A 17,620-nucleotide genomic window follows, 5' to 3' on the forward strand; every position below is an offset into this window, starting at 1 on the left:
CTGGTAAATGTTATCTGGAGAACTGTTCTGTTTGATTCCTTAATTTTAATTGCTCCAGGCAATTCTTCCAGCTCTTAAATTAATTCTAGAGAAAGAGGCTTGCAGGTTCTGCAGAGGGAAGGTCCTGCTGTGGAGAGCAGCAGGATGGAGCCAAGGCTGGGTGGAGGGAGGCAGGTGTCAGATGCTGGGGATGGGGAAGGTGGAAGAGAAGGATCAGAAAAGGAGGAGCCTTTGGATTTCTTCACGTGGAGAGGCAGAGCTCTGTTCTTAAAAGGTAAGAACTTGTTGAGTTGTTTTTTTTTTCCCTAATTTTTTTCCTCTATCTACTTTCAAGTAAATAATTTATTGCTTTTCCCTGTTGTTTTAAAATTCACAGTTTAATAGTTCTGTAACATTTTTTTTTTTTTAAATTTTCAAATAGATGAGGTAATTGTAACATTTCAAAACCAAGCTGCACTTTTTAGGTCATTCTTTAAGAAAAGGACCATTATCTCCTTTCCTGGGTAAGTACAGCTATTCATGATTTTATGTTAATCTGTTTCTCCAGATTGTAATAATCATGTTCTTTTTCTGTATAATTCAAATAGACTTCACTGGAGAGATCTTCGCCTGGAGGAGCTGGAGAGGGCAAATATTAATATAAATTTTACTATTGGCAACTATTGCTATTTGACCCTCTCATAAGTTCTTGTCTGTCCCTTCCCTGGGATGTGGAGTCCATATTTTTGACTGACTTGCAGAAAATTAAAGTTAAATGTCAGCCCACCAGAGTATGGCTTTGAAAGCCGGAGTTTTCATTTCTTTCAGACCTCATATACTCATCCCAGTATATGGCATCTTGCTTGAAGGAACACTTTCACCATTTATTTATGTAAAATGCTGGAATCAAATCTATTTTTACATAGTAAGAGAAGTACCATGGGCCCTAGCTTGAAGTCCTGTCTCAAAAGAGAAATTATAAATGAAAATAAAATCACTTATCTGTGAACATAACATTGATCAAATCCATACCAGCTGTGGGTCTGTTGTACTCAATGAATGCCAAACCTCACATTGAATTTTTCAATCCCAAACCATGGGATTTTGCTGTTCACACCAAAGAAAACTTCTGTAAAGCTTGTTTTACTTGCTGGGATTTAGCCCAGATCAAAGAATTCCAGGTTCAGGCAGTTCCTCAGTGACTGACAGCCAAAAGTCACCTGAGGAAAATGAAATGCAGCCAGGCTGATGAAATCCTGGTGATGCCCAGGAAGGGCTGGATCTGTGGGGGTGTAGGCACCAAACCAGTCTGAGCTGAACTAAGAATTCCAGTAATTTAACCCATCCTTGCAGGCTTCTCCCCAGGAAGGTGAAGATGAAGAATATCAGTGCCTATTTTGCTCTCCTGCAAAAGCTGAAAATCTTCAATGAGGTTTAAAGAGCGTGTACAAAGCCCAGTTCATCAATAATCATCTTCTCTCTTCTGACATCCAAATGGGAAATCTGCAGCTGCTTTTGCTGCCTGGCCAGGTGAGGATGGACTTCCCCCTCTGTTTGTCTCCCTCATTTTCTTAAGGACCAGGTGAGATTTGCTGAAGTGGGTGAGTGAGCCACGGTGGAAAACCTTGACCTGCCAGGGGTCAAGGATGAAAACCATCACCCCCTGATGAAGGGGAAGACAGGTGAAACTCTGGTGGCACTGTTGTCATCAGGTGTTGATGGGCAGGAGGTGATGCTGGACCCCTGAGCAGGGAGCAGGTGAATTAAAGCTCATTCCAGCACCAGCTCATTCCTGCTCCAGACAAGGATGAGGTCATGCAGCCCCACCTAAAGCCTTGACTTTAAATTAAACCCAATTCCCTCCCCCTCCTTGTGAGCTGAGAACAGGCCCAGGGACCAGATGGACTCATTGATCAGTGTCATTTAATGAGACAGATAATTGGTCTGTGGGATGGGCTCTTACAGCTTTTGTGAGGAAGAGAAGGGGAAAATATGAAGAAAAGCAGGTGAGAAATGTTTGATTCACATCTGATGGGATGGAAGGACTTAGGCAGGAGAGGAATGTCAGGAATTTACTCTCTTTATGAGAAAAAAAAGTCTTGCACTTTCTTTCAGATCCTCTCTGGCTCCAAGGGACAGTTTAGGCCTTTCAGACCAGATTTCCAGGAAAGAAAAATTCTAATGGCACAATCCTAGAAAGTGTGAAGAAAAAAGCCCAGAGTGTGGATTAATTCCAATTATGTTAAATACTGCCTTTAGTATTCATGTTTTGTGGCACTTGCAAGGACTGGGCAGAATTAAGAGCACGGTGCTGAACATGCACAGGATAAATCTTTGTACCATAAAAAAACAAACCAGAATTCCTTAAAGGAAGGAGACAGATCATCCCAGATATCCAGATTTACAGACCTGCCATTATTCCCAGGACAAACTGTCATTAGGTGTCCATATCCACCTCTGAAAGAAATGCCATCAACCTTCCCAGAAGCCATAACAGGCTTTTGGAACTTGCAAATGCTTATTTTTCTGAGGTAAAAATTATTTACCCCCAAATCTTACACAGTCTGCTAATCCAGGATGTCCTAACAAGGAAGACTCTAGGTTTTGCTAATTACTGGAATGAAGTTTGAAAAAGTGTATTACAATGAAAAGAAATGGTTCTAAGTGAGGTGTTTGACTCTTTCCAGACCTTTCCACAGCTCTGTAGTGCCTGGTGCTCATGGATGGACCCTCACTGCAGCCTCAGGTGCTGCTGGGCAGCTCCTGCAAAGGGGAGATCTTGGAACAGAGCAGGGAAAACTCCTCTCTTCTTCCTCTTTTCTTCCTCTCTTCTATCCACTGAAGCTGGAGGCAGTTTTGTGCCACTGCAGTGCATGGAAAGATCTGCTGAGGTGCTCATGTCACACGAGTCATGCTTGGATCCCACTCAGGCTTCTCCTAAAGTGGGTTGTGGACTCCAAAATCCTTGGCAAATGTGCTCCTCTCTGAGGTGACAGAGGTGTCACACAGAGCACAGTCATGCCCTGGCCCAGCAGAGGCAGCTCCTCTGTGTCACCCCCACTTTGTCATCCCAGGGAATGATGAATTTAAGGTCTCCACCAGGACAGGAGCCTATTTCAGCTCTGGGTTTCTTTATTCCCAGTTAGAATTCCTCCCCCTCTCCCACTGATCTCTGACAAGTGCAATGTTGAGGAGTCAGAGACTTGTGCCCCTCTGCAGGCAGGTGTGATTTTGGGATCAGTGGTGTCCCCCCAGCCCACCCTGGGAGGCTGGCAGGGATCAGGGATGTGGCACTGCATCCCCCTGCTACCTGTGCTAATTCATCCTGCATTTCCACATCATTTCTTCTTCAGCTTTGTTCATTTCACTCCACAGCAAACTCTTGCCCTTTTGGCAATGTGCCCAGGCTCTGGGGGAAAAAAAATAAAAAAATAAATAGGAAGAATAAAAAATTCTTAAATTTCCCAGCTCTTCAACACAAAAGTTAAAAAGCTTCCAAACTATTGCTGTCATTTTAAAGGCAGAAGAGCTTCCACCTTTCTGAAAACAGTGGTGCAAGAAAGACAGCTCTGTACTCCTATAGAGTTTGACATTTTCTGTGCAGCAGATATTGACTCCAACATTCCCTTGACAGAGCACAAAAATTCATTTTGTGAATTGTATTGACAGCCTAAGTAGGCTCTTTCTTCTCCCTTGAATAAGCTTCTCTAACTTATTAACTCAGCCTTCAGGGGTTTGAATATTTACATCCAAAACTGAGATCTGTTTACAGCCCAACATGTATTTTGATATTCAGGAGACATGGGAAGAAAGTTCCCATGAAATCAAACTGCTGTAAAACTTCCCAGAATGTAAAACTTCCCCAGTGATGAGGAGCTGTCCTTGTACAACAGGCCCAATATCATCATATGGATAATCAGCTTCAGGCATGCTCTAAAGTGACAATTTGCTCATTTGTCGTGATTTTCAATCCCTAGAACAAGCCTGCCTTGTGATGTTGAGGTAAAAAAATGGGAATTTTAGAAACTCACTTCAGGTGATTTTATCTGAGGGGAAAAAAAGGGAACTTTGGTTTAATTGAAATAAACCCCATGATTTCATACTGGAAAACTCACCAATATTGAAAACACCCCCCACAGCCAGGCCTCTAATTTTGATGACAAACAGAGAAAACAAATCTCCAGGATTGTTATTTAATGAATCATAACTTGATTAAAACTTCTTCTGCATGCTACCTTTAACAGGAATAAATCAGCTCTCCCAAGATGACAAGTTTTCCAAAGAATGAAAACTCAGGTTTCATAAGTGATGAGCCAGATATCAGAGGACTCTTATCTCATTTGGACCTCATACCCTAAAGAACAAGTTGGGGTTTTTTTTTGTTGGTTTGTTGGGTTTTTGTTGTTTATGGAACCATCCATATGTGCCTGGATAAATGAAGATGAAAATTGGCTAATTCAAGTAACTTCCAAAATCTTCTGTTCTTTCTCCTGATCCATCAACATTTCCATAAACTGTTTTCTTTTCAAGCTGTGCTAGGTTCAGTCAAATGGGATAAATCTTTTCAGATTCTTTTTAATTGGGAGAAAGTGAAGGAGCAGCCACTCTTCCTTAAAATCTCTTTGGTGAAGTGTGGCTGTGGCAGCCAGGGGAGCTCATTAAACCCCACCCAGAGTTTTCCAGACTTAGGCCAAGTGTTTGTCTTCCAACCTGCTGCTTCCTGTGAGAATTCCTGCTTTGTCACTCAATTCTGCTCTGCAACAGAAAAGGAGATTTTGGTGTATCCCTGTTCCCTGGGCAGGTTTTTGGGTTGATGTTGTGGGTTCCATGTTAGGGACTGGAGCGGTTCTATGGGACGAGCTCTTCTCCCTGCTCTCCTTCACCTCTCTGCTTTTCCCTCTGTCTCAGGCTAAGTCAGCAGGAACTCTGAGCTGCCTGAAGTAGAAATCTTGTGCTCCAATGCTGCAAAGAACAGGGAGCAGCAGCTCCTCCAGTAACTCTGTGTGACTTCCCCACCGACTGCGCTTCCCGACCTTTTCCTGGGGCACGGCCCCTTCTGCTCCATTTAGGCTCATCTCTCAGAAGCAGCCTGGCTCTTCCAGAGCTGCAGACTGAGAAGCTGCTGAGCTGAAAGTTTCTCCTCTCCCTGGAAGAAAGAACTGCAGGTAGCAGTGGAATGACCTGAGTTTCCCGGCTGGTGTCAAAAATTGCTGCTGGAAATTCCAAATTGTTCTCTCCTCACTCACCTCCAGGGACTGGGGTTGCTGCTGCTGTATTCCTGAGTAAAATCAGGGTTTGGAATGAAGTTCACATGTTCCTAATGGCCAGAATAATGAAAGGATAAAAAGAGTTAAGGCTGTGGAGTGGCTGCTGTGAAATAATCTGATCCCTGCAGTGTCCTTCGAGGAAAGAAAAGGGAAACCCAAGCCAGCAGCAACAGCCAAGAGACATCTTCTATTCTACAGAATGTACACTGTTAAATACAACTATGGATCATGAAAATGAAAAAAAAAATACTGAGTTTCTTATTTATAACCACCTCTGATGTAAACACCATCCCACAGAGTCTCGTACAGACCCGGTGTCTTCGGAATTGTGGGGGAGTGCAGTGTTTGCTACACAAGTTCCCAGGAATCAAAACAAGCAGTTGAGCATCAGTGAGGAGATGAAAGGCTCCTGTGCCAAAGGCAGACAGGGAGTAAGCAGCTGTAGAGAGATCATGGCAAACACTGCAGAGATGTTTCCATATGTACAAGTGCAGGGCTGAAATCCTGATCCCAGGGAAATCCAAGGATGAATCCAGTGGAACAGATAACTCCAGAGTGGAGGATCAGCACATCCTGAGAGTTCACAAACAAATCCTGTGTGGCTGTGGGAGCTCCATCCCAAATATCACACCCCATGGTCTGCACAAAAGTCTTCCAAATAACCCTGACAAAAGACAAGGCTGGGGAAGATCAGGGTTGGAATTTGCTGCTTTGCCTGTGGAACAGGGAAACTCTGGGAGAGCATTTCTGTGATCCCAGGAAGGTTTAATCTTTTATTTCCCTTAGCATGTTGCTATGAAACATTTGCAGTATAATTAAGGAGGAATGCAATATCTTACAGAGTTGTGCAATATCCCGGTGCTACAATTGCTTAAAAGCCATCACTAGTGTCAAGAACTGAAAATACAGCAGCATTCTCAATTCATATTAAATGTTAGTGACTTTCATCTAGAATTTAATTTTTCCTTTGGAAAACCAGAGAGCCTTTGTCTGGAAAAGCTCAGTGAAGACTCTAAAATATCATTGTAAGATCAAAGACTGTTTTTAGTTGCAAAGGAGATCTGTGTGGAAAGCAGTCACAACTTTCATTACAGCAGCATTTATTATTTACTGGTAATGTTAACACTAAATAGAAGTAGCAAATATTAATTTTCATGTTGTGAATCAAACTGAAGGAGAAATAATGCACTAGCTGAAATGAAATAAATATGAATATGTTACATCCACCCAAATTAAAGAAAGTCAATCAACACTTGGATTTCTAGGACAGAATGTATGCTAAAGACAAGACAAAGGTAGAGACTGATCAGCAATATGAGAGCAGTGGATTAGGAGGATAATTGGATTTTAAATGTAACTAAACTAATTCTGGGATACTGAACTGCACCTTCTGATACTCTGGATTATGGTGAAAATATATCTGGTTCCTATCCATCCATCCACACCCATCTGAACCCGTCAAATGAATCCTCCCCAGCTGAAAAGATGAGAAATGCCATCATATTTAAATGACTTCACAGCACCAGAAATAACGACACAAAGATCAGAAAACCTATTCTGGTTAAAAAGAGCATAAACTCAGTTTCCTGCCAGTCCTCCTTCCTTTTCAACTTTAGGCAAAAAAACACTTGGTGACATCAATTTTCTCTCCAGCTTTCTGTTAGTTTTATTGTCTAAATAAAGAAAAGAAAAAATCTTTTTCTAAGGTATAAATCACATAATTTTCATTCTTTATCCCTAATCACTCAAAAGAAAAAATACAAATATAGAAAGTCATTGTTTTAGTCACTTTTCTTTCTTTGATTATTTACCAGGTTTGAGTCTCTCTTCTCCATTATACAGTAATTTTCTTCTCTCAGCTCTTTGTTTCAGTGCTTGGAACAGCTTGAATTTGACAGATCAGATTTGGTGAGTGTTAACAAGCAAAACATTTTTCCAAATAGTTTCTTACAACAGTAGCACTGTTAGATGGGTTTGGCAGCCACTGGAGAAATTAATTTGCAGCAATTTGCAATATTAAAAAAAAATCCTAATACAGGGTTTTGATGGGGTTTCCAATTTATTTAAGAGAATCGGACATTGTGGTTTTACTGAGCTGTGAAGATTCTTCCCCATTTCCTTCATAAAGGTCATTTCATTTTTCTTCTCTCCACAGTGAAATGCCATAAAAGAGAAGAATCCTCATCTCCTCCTGCCTTCAGCTTCACCCTGGTGTGGACATTACATTTATTTGTGTGCTGTGTGAGCAGGGGCACACCAAAGGCACCAGTTCTCCAGTATTTTATCCCTAATGGTGGCCAATAATTGGTGCCAAGGAAATAAATAAAGGAAAAAAACCCAATAACAGGGTAAGCACCCGTTATATTCTCTTAGTTCACAGCCACCTCCTGCTCCCAGATTTATGGAGCCTCGGAGCCTTTCCACTTGTGCCTCTTTATTTCCTGGGTATTTTGCAAAATTTACTTGACAATGCCTGGCCACGGTGGAAAATGTTACCTTTAAACAGAAACCTGGATTGGATGTTTTGTGCACTCCCACCTGGATCAGAAAGATCACCACCAGGTCTGCTTCCCTTTTTCAATGCTCACCTGGCAGAATGTAATTTTATTAAAGTACTGAAAAACACCATTTTATTGTCCTAAAAGAGAAATATTTCTGAATTTGAAGAGCAAGGTGGATTCATAACAAAAAGTATTCACTTAAAGGAAAATATATGTAGCAGGTCATGTGAAAATCCATCTTTGTTTGGTCAAAACTCTTTGTCTCTACAAATCCCCAAAGTAAAACCGGAGTGACCCATCAGGTTTGATGTACAAGGAAGATTATTCCAGTGAATAATTTGAGAAGGCAAAGTACCAAAGTTTCCAAATCCTGTTTGTGCTCTATTTCTCCTAACTTCATCTGAATCTGTTTCTTGTAGAACCCAGGAGAAGCCTAAGATGTCTTTGCCAATCTGCTGATTAAATAAGATTGTGTTAATAAGTGTTAAATACAGAGTTGTCACTGCTGTGCGAAAAGTGAATATGTTTTGAAAGTTCAGGCAAGTCATTTCACAAAATGCCTCTGGATAATTTTTATCTGGTCATCCATGGCTTCCTTTGATGTGCTGTGCCAGGATTATTTGATATTGCAGTTGAGAGTATATCCTCAAAAACCTAAGGAGTACTTTTTTCCAGAGTAGACAAGAGCAATTTAATTTTATTTATATTTTTTTACTAAACTAACAGTTCAGATTCAGTTAAGAATTTGAAACAGAATTCCCTGGTGTTTCTATCACTGGAACAAACACTGACAGACTTCAGAGTGGATAATGACTTTGACTCTGGCAGATAAAGCAGCTCCTGACAAAATTCCCTGCCCATCCCACGGGGGAGTTTAACCACACAAATGCAAATAACAAACCATGCAAATGCTGCATTCTCAGCCCTGAAGGTGATTTATTGCTCTGTTCCCTAACAATGACAGTCCAGGAGTTGATGGTGGCCACTGTGGCTCCTCACTCACTGCCACTGCCCAGGGAGGTTCTTACCCAGTCAAGCCAAGGCACCATCAGGTTTTCTGCATTTCAGCAAAAAAGTGTGGCCTGGAAACCTGGTGAAAACCCAGAGAATCCTCCAGAAGTCAAAACTTTGCAGGGCATAGAACAGTTCGGAGAGGAAACTCCAAGAAGGGATTCAGGGTTCCTTTAACTTGGCTGTGATCTCTGCATGAAATGTTAATTCCCACTGGGATGGAGCAGGGAGTTAGACATTAAAAAGATGTGTTTTACACTGCACAGATCCAGAAAATTGCTCTGTCCTAATTACCCCTGTGATTTGTTTCGTGTGATTTTACAGTTCTTTTAATTTTCTTCTGAGAAGTACCTCGTGTGTCAATGTTTAACCTTTTCCAGGTTGAATGAAGGTTACTTCAGCCAAAGAAAACGTTCAGTAGGATGAATTTCTTTTATTTCCTTAAACTTTAGTAGATTACTTGATGTCTGAGCAGCTTTTTCTTGGAGGTTTTTGGGGTTTTTTTCTTAGAAAAGTACTTTTCAAGGACTCACAGCAAGTTGAAAAATACATAAAATATCTCTAAACTCAAATCATTTCCCATCCATATGACGGTGGAAAACATAGATATGTCCAAAAACCTTACCATGCACAGAAAAAGAATGTGGGGGAAAACCTTGCTTGATATTATAGTTGCTTTGCAATAACCTCATTTGTCAAGTTTTAAATAACTTTTGAGGCTTTTGAGATTAAAAGCTCAAATCTCACTCCCAGTCCCCTGAGCTTCCTATTGAACACACTGGAAATAGATGGCACATGCAGCATTCTGATAACACCTGACTCAGGCATTGTAAACACAGCTGAACAATGAAGTTTTAGAACAATCAGATGTTTTATCTTTATTTTTCCTTTCTGCCTCAATCTGTGCTTTTCCGACTGAAAACTCAATAGCCAAATTTTGAACCCAAAACGACTGATTTTCCAAATGCTGGTTCAGAAACCTCTGGCCTTTTGTGAAAATACAAAATGCCAACCTGCAACAAATTCAGCAAAGCCACTGAAGAGATGCAGCAAACAAGAAATTCTGGAGTGTTCTTATTTGGAGAGAAGTGCCTTTATCCAAAATATTTTGCTCTGTTGATCAGTTAAGGACTAGGATCAGACTGAGGAATATTTTATCTTATCCTGCCTGAAATCAAAAGAGAGTTTCTTCCCTTTAAGACTTTCTTTCCCTTAAGTGTGAGACTTCAGCTGTGCTGCAGGAAAATAGCCCAGAGCAGCAGAATGAGGAAAAAAATGTGAAACATCTGAAAATGCTGGAGCTGCTGAACAGTAGCAGGGAAGAATCACATTCCTAAAATCAAGGAATGTTTAAAAATGTAACAGGGTAAACAGAAAAGGAAGAATTTATGTGGATCTAGCAAGGAATCTCTTGGGAAGCAAGTGCTAAAAATAGGATGTTACAGAGCAGTAGGAGGAGATAACTGTAATTATTAAACAAATGTTGAGAAGAAATTCCCAGAAATTGCCCAAACCAGAAATTCTACAGATTTAGAGTTGGGGCTCTGGTAGATTTGGCACTAAAGAAATTGTTCTTATGGTTTTGGAAAATGGTCTAAGGAATCTTCTGTCTCTGTAGAACAAAATAACAGATTTTGTTTTACAATTGAGATAAATTCTGGTTCCTCTACCAGCTCTGTTCCACAATTTGTGAGCAAGGCTGGAAAATCGAGGTCCCTTCCTTGAGCCCTCATGTTCCATGACACACCACCAGTATCAGTGGAAATCCTGATGAGTTAAATCTCATCCATTTCAACTCAGTGAAAACAAATTGCTTTTTGATGGAAGGCCTAGAAATTATCCAGCCTGGTTTATGCACAGGAAGATTCAAAGGGAAGAGCCTCACAACAAAGGACACCTCGAGGTGCCACCATTGAATTGCTGTGCTTAAAACCTGGTGTATTTTGGCTACAAAAGGTCAAATCAGCAGAGCTGATGAAGGCAGCAGCTGAAATTCCAGTGCAGGTCCCAGTTAACAGCACAAACGTGACTGGGAGCAGCTTCTGCACGATTCCTTCACCCAAGGAGAGGAACTGAGAACAGCCCAGAGCACAAAGGAGGAGTGGTTTTTGTTCAGGATGGTTTGTGCTTCTGTTCTCTTGTAGGCTGAGTCGTGCTTTGGGTTAGGGAAGAGCCATTTCTGGTTGTGCTGAGCAGATTTTGGAAATATTCTGTGTTTTCTGGGTTTTTTTGTTTGTGTTTATATCTCTTTATTGTGTTTCAGCCACCATGGTTTGTGCCTCTGCTCTCTTGTAGGCTGAATCCTACTTTGGGTTAGGGAAGAGCTATTTCTGGTTGTGCTGAGCAGATTTTGGAAATATTCTGTGTTTTCTGTCTGTTGATGTGTTTTTATATCTCTTTACTGTGTTCCAGCCACCACAGTTTCCTTTCTTGCAGTCCCATTGTGCAGCAGCTCTTCCACAAACCCCTCGGTCTCTGCCTCCCAGTTGGTTTGTTTGAAAATGAGGTTGGTCATTTCAGGCACCTCTTGTCTGACAGAATTCAGATTAAAAGTGTGATGGAACTGAAAGGAAACCTATCCTTATCCAGCCTGATCTCCAGAATAAATGCTCCAGAATTCCTTTAATAATATGATGTTTCCTATGAAGGTCCATCATGGTTTTTGGTATTAAAAACTGCTCCTCAGTATTTAATTTTTTTTTGAGAGAGGAGAGAAACTTTAATGCATTTCTTTCACCAGACTATAATCAAATTTTAACCACAATAAATTTTTTTTTCCTTTCTTGTATTCTGTGTTAACATAGCACACCAGGTAAAAACCAATGGCTCTGCCTTTCCCTTTCTATCTTTATCTAGGATACATCCCTTTCCTACTCCTGGTTAGAATATTATACACAAATCAAGTCTTAAATTTGAACCTTAGAAGATATCTGTATATTTTTTCCTCCAAAGGATTATTAAGCTACTTTTATTAGCTGCCTAATTAGAAAGAGATCCCATTTTTTAATGCACTTCTGATACGTTACTTTCCCCAGCTGGAACATATCCCTATCTCTGTACAAGGATATAACATACAACTGTTGAAAAACAATTATGTGCAGTATAATTATCATAATTTCCAGGCAAATTGTGAAAGAGCAGGTAGTTCAAAGTGCACCTGTGTTTAAATGAGAAGCTCTATCCTCTAACTGTTGGAATATCAAAATAATTCTGCTCTTTGCCATTGGAGTTAAATTCTGTGGAGTCAGGAATTAAGTGATTATTGTAGCAATGCCTTGCATGGATATTGGCCATAAAAATCTTACAAATTACAATGTGAGAGAGTTTTAAACTTTAACATCTGATATTACTTTTATCACATTCAATAAAATGTTTTATTCTTACATGATGTTTCAGCAGGATGTGTGACTTCATTATCTCCATGTTCCAGACACATCTGGTGAAGGGAATGTTTTAAATCATTCCAATGATGAGTTTCTCTCATATTTTCCTTATTCCTTTCAACAGATTTCACAATTGTCAAGTCCCAGAGGAAATTCTTGGAAAATAGTCTGGCAAGGAAGAATATCCCAACTTTCTCTGGCAAAAATTGTGAGATATTCATTTAAGAACATAGAGCTAAAGAAAGTAAGATTAAATATACTGCAAAAGTTGTGTATTTACTCAGAATAATGCTGATGTTCACATTCATAACAAAGGAATTTGGACTCAAATAACCCTTGTTGGTCCCTTCCCACTCAGGATATTCTATGATTTTTATGACACTAAAAAATTCATTTAGCAAAGTGAACAAAAGACTGAATAATTTCAGAAGAACTGTGTAATCAAATGGGATTTTATTTTTTTATCACTACAAATCCTTTATTAGAATTCCTCTGTTTCATGATAAACTTTTCAAGTTCTCAGCCATGTCCCTTCATTTTGCACATTTATGAAATTACTTTTCATTTCTAAGTTAAAAATAATTTCAAGTTCAAAAGAAGGTATAAAAAGGGTCAAATCATTGAGGACTCAAAGATTACCAGGTTTGACTGGAAGTTATCAGCTGGTTAGACAAGAAACAGAGTTTGATGGGACAAAACTAAATTCCCAGAAGGCAGAGATGGGGTTAGAAGACAGAATTACCTTTAAGGAGTTTCTCTAGCTCACAACTACATAAATGGATGGATTGGGGTCAAGAGAGGAGTGATGTGGCGTGACTGGCCATAGGAGCCCATTTAATTGAGATGACAGCTGTCCTCCAGTTGCTATTCCTTAAATAAATTATTTGATTTGATTAGTTTTTCTCAGGCTGCAAGATGAGATGAGGCTTTATATTAATTCTGAGAACACTCATTTATTTGCACTCCGATGACAACTCCTCTGTCCCAGCTGCAAATGCTTCCAAGTCAATCTGGACATGTTTATTTACCTGAAAAATCTGCTTTTCTGCTGGGGTTTCAGCTTTCCAAAGAAGTAATTATTGGTTTAGGTCACACTGCTGTGGCCTGTCTGATATATTCAAGTCTATATTCTGATATATTCATGTCTATATTCTGATATATTCATGTCTATATTCTGATATATTCATGTCTTTGGCTGCTTTCTGCTCAGCTCTGGTTGTTGGTGGTGCTGGTAACAGGAACAGGCACCCCTTAAACTTCCAAGGTTGTTTGGGATGTGCTGATTTATTAAGTCAGGTTTTAACTGAGAGGGTATTTTTACTTCTTCCAGATTTCCCTGAGGAAGGTGGGAGTGAAATGACGGGAATTTATCAGAGCAGATGAAAATTATTGTTTACCTGCTGGAAAGGTGAAAAGAACCTGGACTGGTACTCAGGATTCTCACAAAAGTCAGGAGGATTTGAATAAACACAGACAGCAGGGTAATGTCCTTGGAGGTTATTTCTGTTTCAGATGAAGCCTCCTATTCTGCATTGCCACCTGTGCCATCCCTTGTCTGACAAATTAAAAAGAAGCATCACAGATATTTTAATAAAAACCACAGAGTGCTGCCAATTTTTTAAAGGACAAGGAGGTGCCACGGATTATTGAAATTCAGAGTAATGAGTGACAGCTATAAAATATTCCTGAGCCTTGTCAAACAGCACAATTCATCCCCTTAAAAACAAATCAATAAATGCAAAACCTTAAATGATATTTAAGAAAACAATCACCAAGCTGTGACGTGTTTAAGGAGGAAGGATCAAAGGGCAAAAAGCGTATTTGGATGTGCCCCCCTTGTTATGCTGCTGAAAAGTTGGGTGAGAATGGACAGAAAGTATCAGGAACAAAACTTTGTTCAGTAGGAACTTTGCTATCAGTTTCCACAACGACACCATAATCCTGATTCCTTTATATAATTCTGTTGACAGCTTTTATCATATTCCCATGAAGCACTGAGTGATGTTGACTGAAAGGATTCAGGCATGTTTCCATTATTAATTTTGTGCTGGATGTATAAGAGGGGTTTAATATGATAGCTTATAAAAACCCACTTCTAAATACAGAGTTTTAAACTTGCTTCATTCCCCTGCAACGCTGTTAGGATCTGTTTTATGTGTCTTTTATTTGGGGAGATAAAACATTTTGTTTTTGATCAGTGGAATCCTCTCTAAACACACAATTGACATCTGCTGTCAGCTGTCATCTGCTTCATAATTAACAATCCAGATGTTAACATGGTTTTATCTAAAGGAAATCAGCTTAATGTTTGATGTTCCAGATGAAAATGATGACTTCTTGACTTCCCTTTCTCATCTTCAGAAGGAAACATGTTTTCTTCTGATGTGGCTGACACTGCTGGTGTGTGCTGGGTGTTTTTTTTAATTTTTTTTAATTTCCAAAGTTTTGTCTTTTCTTGTCACATTCCTTCTCCAGTTCTTGCTCTGCCTCCTTTTTGCCCCAGAATTTCAGCCTCTGCTTGGCTCTCCAGATCGTCACAAAGATCTCTCCCCACAACCCTGACCCTTAAGAGAGTCATTAAACAGAAATTAAATGAGATTCATTTTCAAGGCTCGTGTCTCATAGTGGACAACACTTTCTGTGCTGCTGAATTATTGTTGAAAAGCAGAATTTACCCTGAGCACCAGGAAATGGAGTGAGGAAAGACCTTCAGATACTTCTTGTCTCAATATCATCCCTCATCCTCTCTTCTCCGTGTGTCTCATCTTTCCCTGTTCCAGGTATTTATTCCTGTGTTTCTATTCCTGGTAGAATCCTGGCTGGTGGTTTCCTGTTGACATTTGTTTCCTTGGAACAAACCACCTTGATTTTGCTGTACAATTTCCTCTCTTACTCAAACATCTGAGAATTGTCAAATTTGCTGCTTTACAGGGACTCTACTGCAATTTTCCATCTTCTCCAGGAAGATGAACATCCCTGTGTTCTCCTCTTCCTAAAATCAGTATCAGTGACTGTAAACACAGCTAAACTTTGGTTTTATTCCAGCAGGAAAACCCCCAAACCTGTCTCATCCTGAGTCATCCAAAAGGACTCTCTCATTAATCATAACATCCTTCTTCCATGTTTCCTTTCAGTAAGGGGTAGACCCTCAATTTAAATAAATCCAGAAAAACAAAACCTGTGATTTTTATTGTCATGGTGCAGAACTCCACCTAAAAAAAGTGAATTAAATTTGTCCTGGATTTCCAAACAACCACTGGCTGCTAACATAGAATTTGAATTTCACTACAGCAAATAAATATTGAAAAAAAGTCAAAGTGCTCCCAAATTCTTCCTGGTTCTTGGTATGAAATTTCCTGTGCTCCCTGAAACACGTGGGTTTTGATGTCAATACTACAAATCTCCTTTGATTATTTATAAAATAGGAACTGGGAACATTTTTCTGATTAAGAAATGTGCCCCAGGTTGGAATTCTTTCATTAAAATCCCTCATTTGGCAACGTGCAAGGTGGAGGCTTCTGCCTTGCAGAGGGAGAGGAAATTTGGCTGTAAAAGGGAACCGTGGAGGGGGCAGAAGATGGTGATTGTTGGAGATTGAAATTGTGAAGAATAAGAAGAAATAAGAAATATTGTGCCTTGGGAAGTGCTCCTTTGTTGTTTCCTCTTTCCTTTTGGGGAAGGAGAGTTAGGAGGTTTGGAATGGTGATTTATAGTATAGAATATTCTGAGTAATACCCATTGTATCAATGATAATTTTGAGATTATAAATTGGTTAAAACTGCAGTTTAATGGAAAAGATAATGGAAGTTGCATCAAATGTTTGAGGGGGATTTTACCTTTTTTTTTGGTTTTGTTTTAGGATCGTCTTTTCTCCTTATTTCTGTAAAGGAAGCTGAAATCCCCACTTTATAAAACAGTTCTGAATAATTTATATAATGAGCTGATGGAAACAAAAATGGAATTTGTAACTCAGTGATATTTCCCTTCTTTCTCTGCAAGAGGAGGAGAAGAGTTATGTGCAAAAATTAACTGCAAAAAGGAGAGCTAATGGGATTCGGTGTAAAACGTGTTTCATGAAAAGTATTAATAGGAGAAAAATCAGATTACATAGAAAATCCATTGCTGTTTAACACTGAGAGCACATTTCCAGGTAAAACCTGATTTTAGCAGGCATCAGCTGAGATATTTGTAATTCTTTTTCCTGGAGCAGAAATGAAAGCTCTGCCTGCCTGGGAGGCTGAGTGGAGCCCTCAGCTGGAGCATCATTGTCTCCAGTGAGAGCCTTGGAACTTCTGTGTAGGGCTGGGAGCTCTTTTCCCTTCCTAATTTTTGTCCTACATGTGTTTATGTGCAACAATTCGTTTTCTACCCAAAAATCCACTTTAAACACAACTGGCTCTTCAAAAAAATGAAGAGTTCAGGTGACTTTAGCCAGCCCCAGCATGGCAGGCCTGTCTCCTGCAGTCTGGGGAGATTTTCCCTGCCATGAACCCTCCCAAGCCAACACTTCCCTCTCAGTTTTATCTCTCTGCCCACTGCACACCTCTGCTTTATCCTGTTTGCTGTACAACACTCACTGGAGATAAATACAGTGCAAGCATACATTGAATTTCCTGCGGATGGCACAGCTCAGAAGTGACCTTCAGCTCTCCTGTAATCTCATTGCAGGGAGTTTCTTGGGCAGAAATTACAGAATTGGGTGAATTACACTGAGCTGTGGTGGCCTGGAGATAACAACAAACCAAATGGGTGAGTTCATCCCACTTCCCTGCAATATATTTTCTCCTTCCAGCATCAGCCCAGGGCATCAGAGGGGCACAAGGGGAGGTTCAGGGTAGCCTGGGGAGGCTTTGTCATCTTTACACCTAAAAATGTGTAATAATAACGAGGAAAAGTTCGATTCCAGACCAGCTTTGATGTGTTAAGCTGAGATCAGAGCACATTTACTGCTGCAAATGTGGCTCTAAGGGAGAAGCTTTGCAAACTGGAAGGGGTTTTAATCCTGCAACCTGCTGAGGTCAGGATTTCCTGCAGAAATGGCAGCAGGGGAGAAATCCCATCCCTCTTTTGCTCAAATAGATGGTTGTGAGCTCCTACTGCACTCCAAGGTTGGTTTTAGGTGGAATTCCAGGTGAAACCTGAGGTGAAGAGCTTTGGGGTCAAACCTGGAAATCACTGAGGTGATGATGTTGCTGAGAGAGGTTTTTAAATAGAGATTGTGGGGTTGGAACCCATTTGTAATTTAGCCAGCAGAAATTTCTTCCAATTCCATTCTCACAATGGCAACGTGGACAGAACTTTAGAATTTCCCTATCCAAAAAATAATAAAAGGAGAAAAATTAATGCTGGAGAACACCTTCAGTGCAGATCCATGCAAGATTTGCCTTCTGGGAGTGATGGGTCTGCAGTGTCAGCAATAGAAATAATATATATTTATATTATATTATATTTATTATATTATATATATAATATATTATTT

The 17,620-nt window shown here is 40.0% G+C and overlaps 2 long non-coding RNA genes across 2 annotated transcripts in view; both read left to right on the plus strand.

The window, feature by feature from the left end:
- The first annotated feature begins 354 nt into the window (after positions 1-354).
- LOC117244884 lies at positions 355-9,581 on the plus strand. The gene is made up of 3 exons (XR_004498781.1): positions 355-1,509; positions 7,106-7,154; positions 7,402-9,581. It is a non-coding gene; the product is annotated as an uncharacterized LOC117244884 (long non-coding RNA).
- A 2,629-nt stretch (positions 9,582-12,210) lies between these two features.
- The window catches only part of LOC107208545, a 7,736-nt gene continuing 2,326 nt past the window's right edge, over positions 12,211-17,620 (plus strand). Inside the window, exons 1-3 of the long non-coding RNA XR_004498742.1 lie at positions 12,211-12,349; positions 13,472-13,622; positions 16,810-16,890. This is a non-coding gene — a long non-coding RNA (uncharacterized LOC107208545). The remainder of the gene's footprint in view (positions 12,350-13,471; positions 13,623-16,809; positions 16,891-17,620) is intronic.

The sequence above is a fragment of the Parus major genome, chromosome 9 (assembly GCF_001522545.3).
Source record: "Parus major isolate Abel chromosome 9, Parus_major1.1, whole genome shotgun sequence".
Classification (NCBI taxonomy): domain Eukaryota; kingdom Metazoa; phylum Chordata; class Aves; order Passeriformes; family Paridae; genus Parus; species Parus major.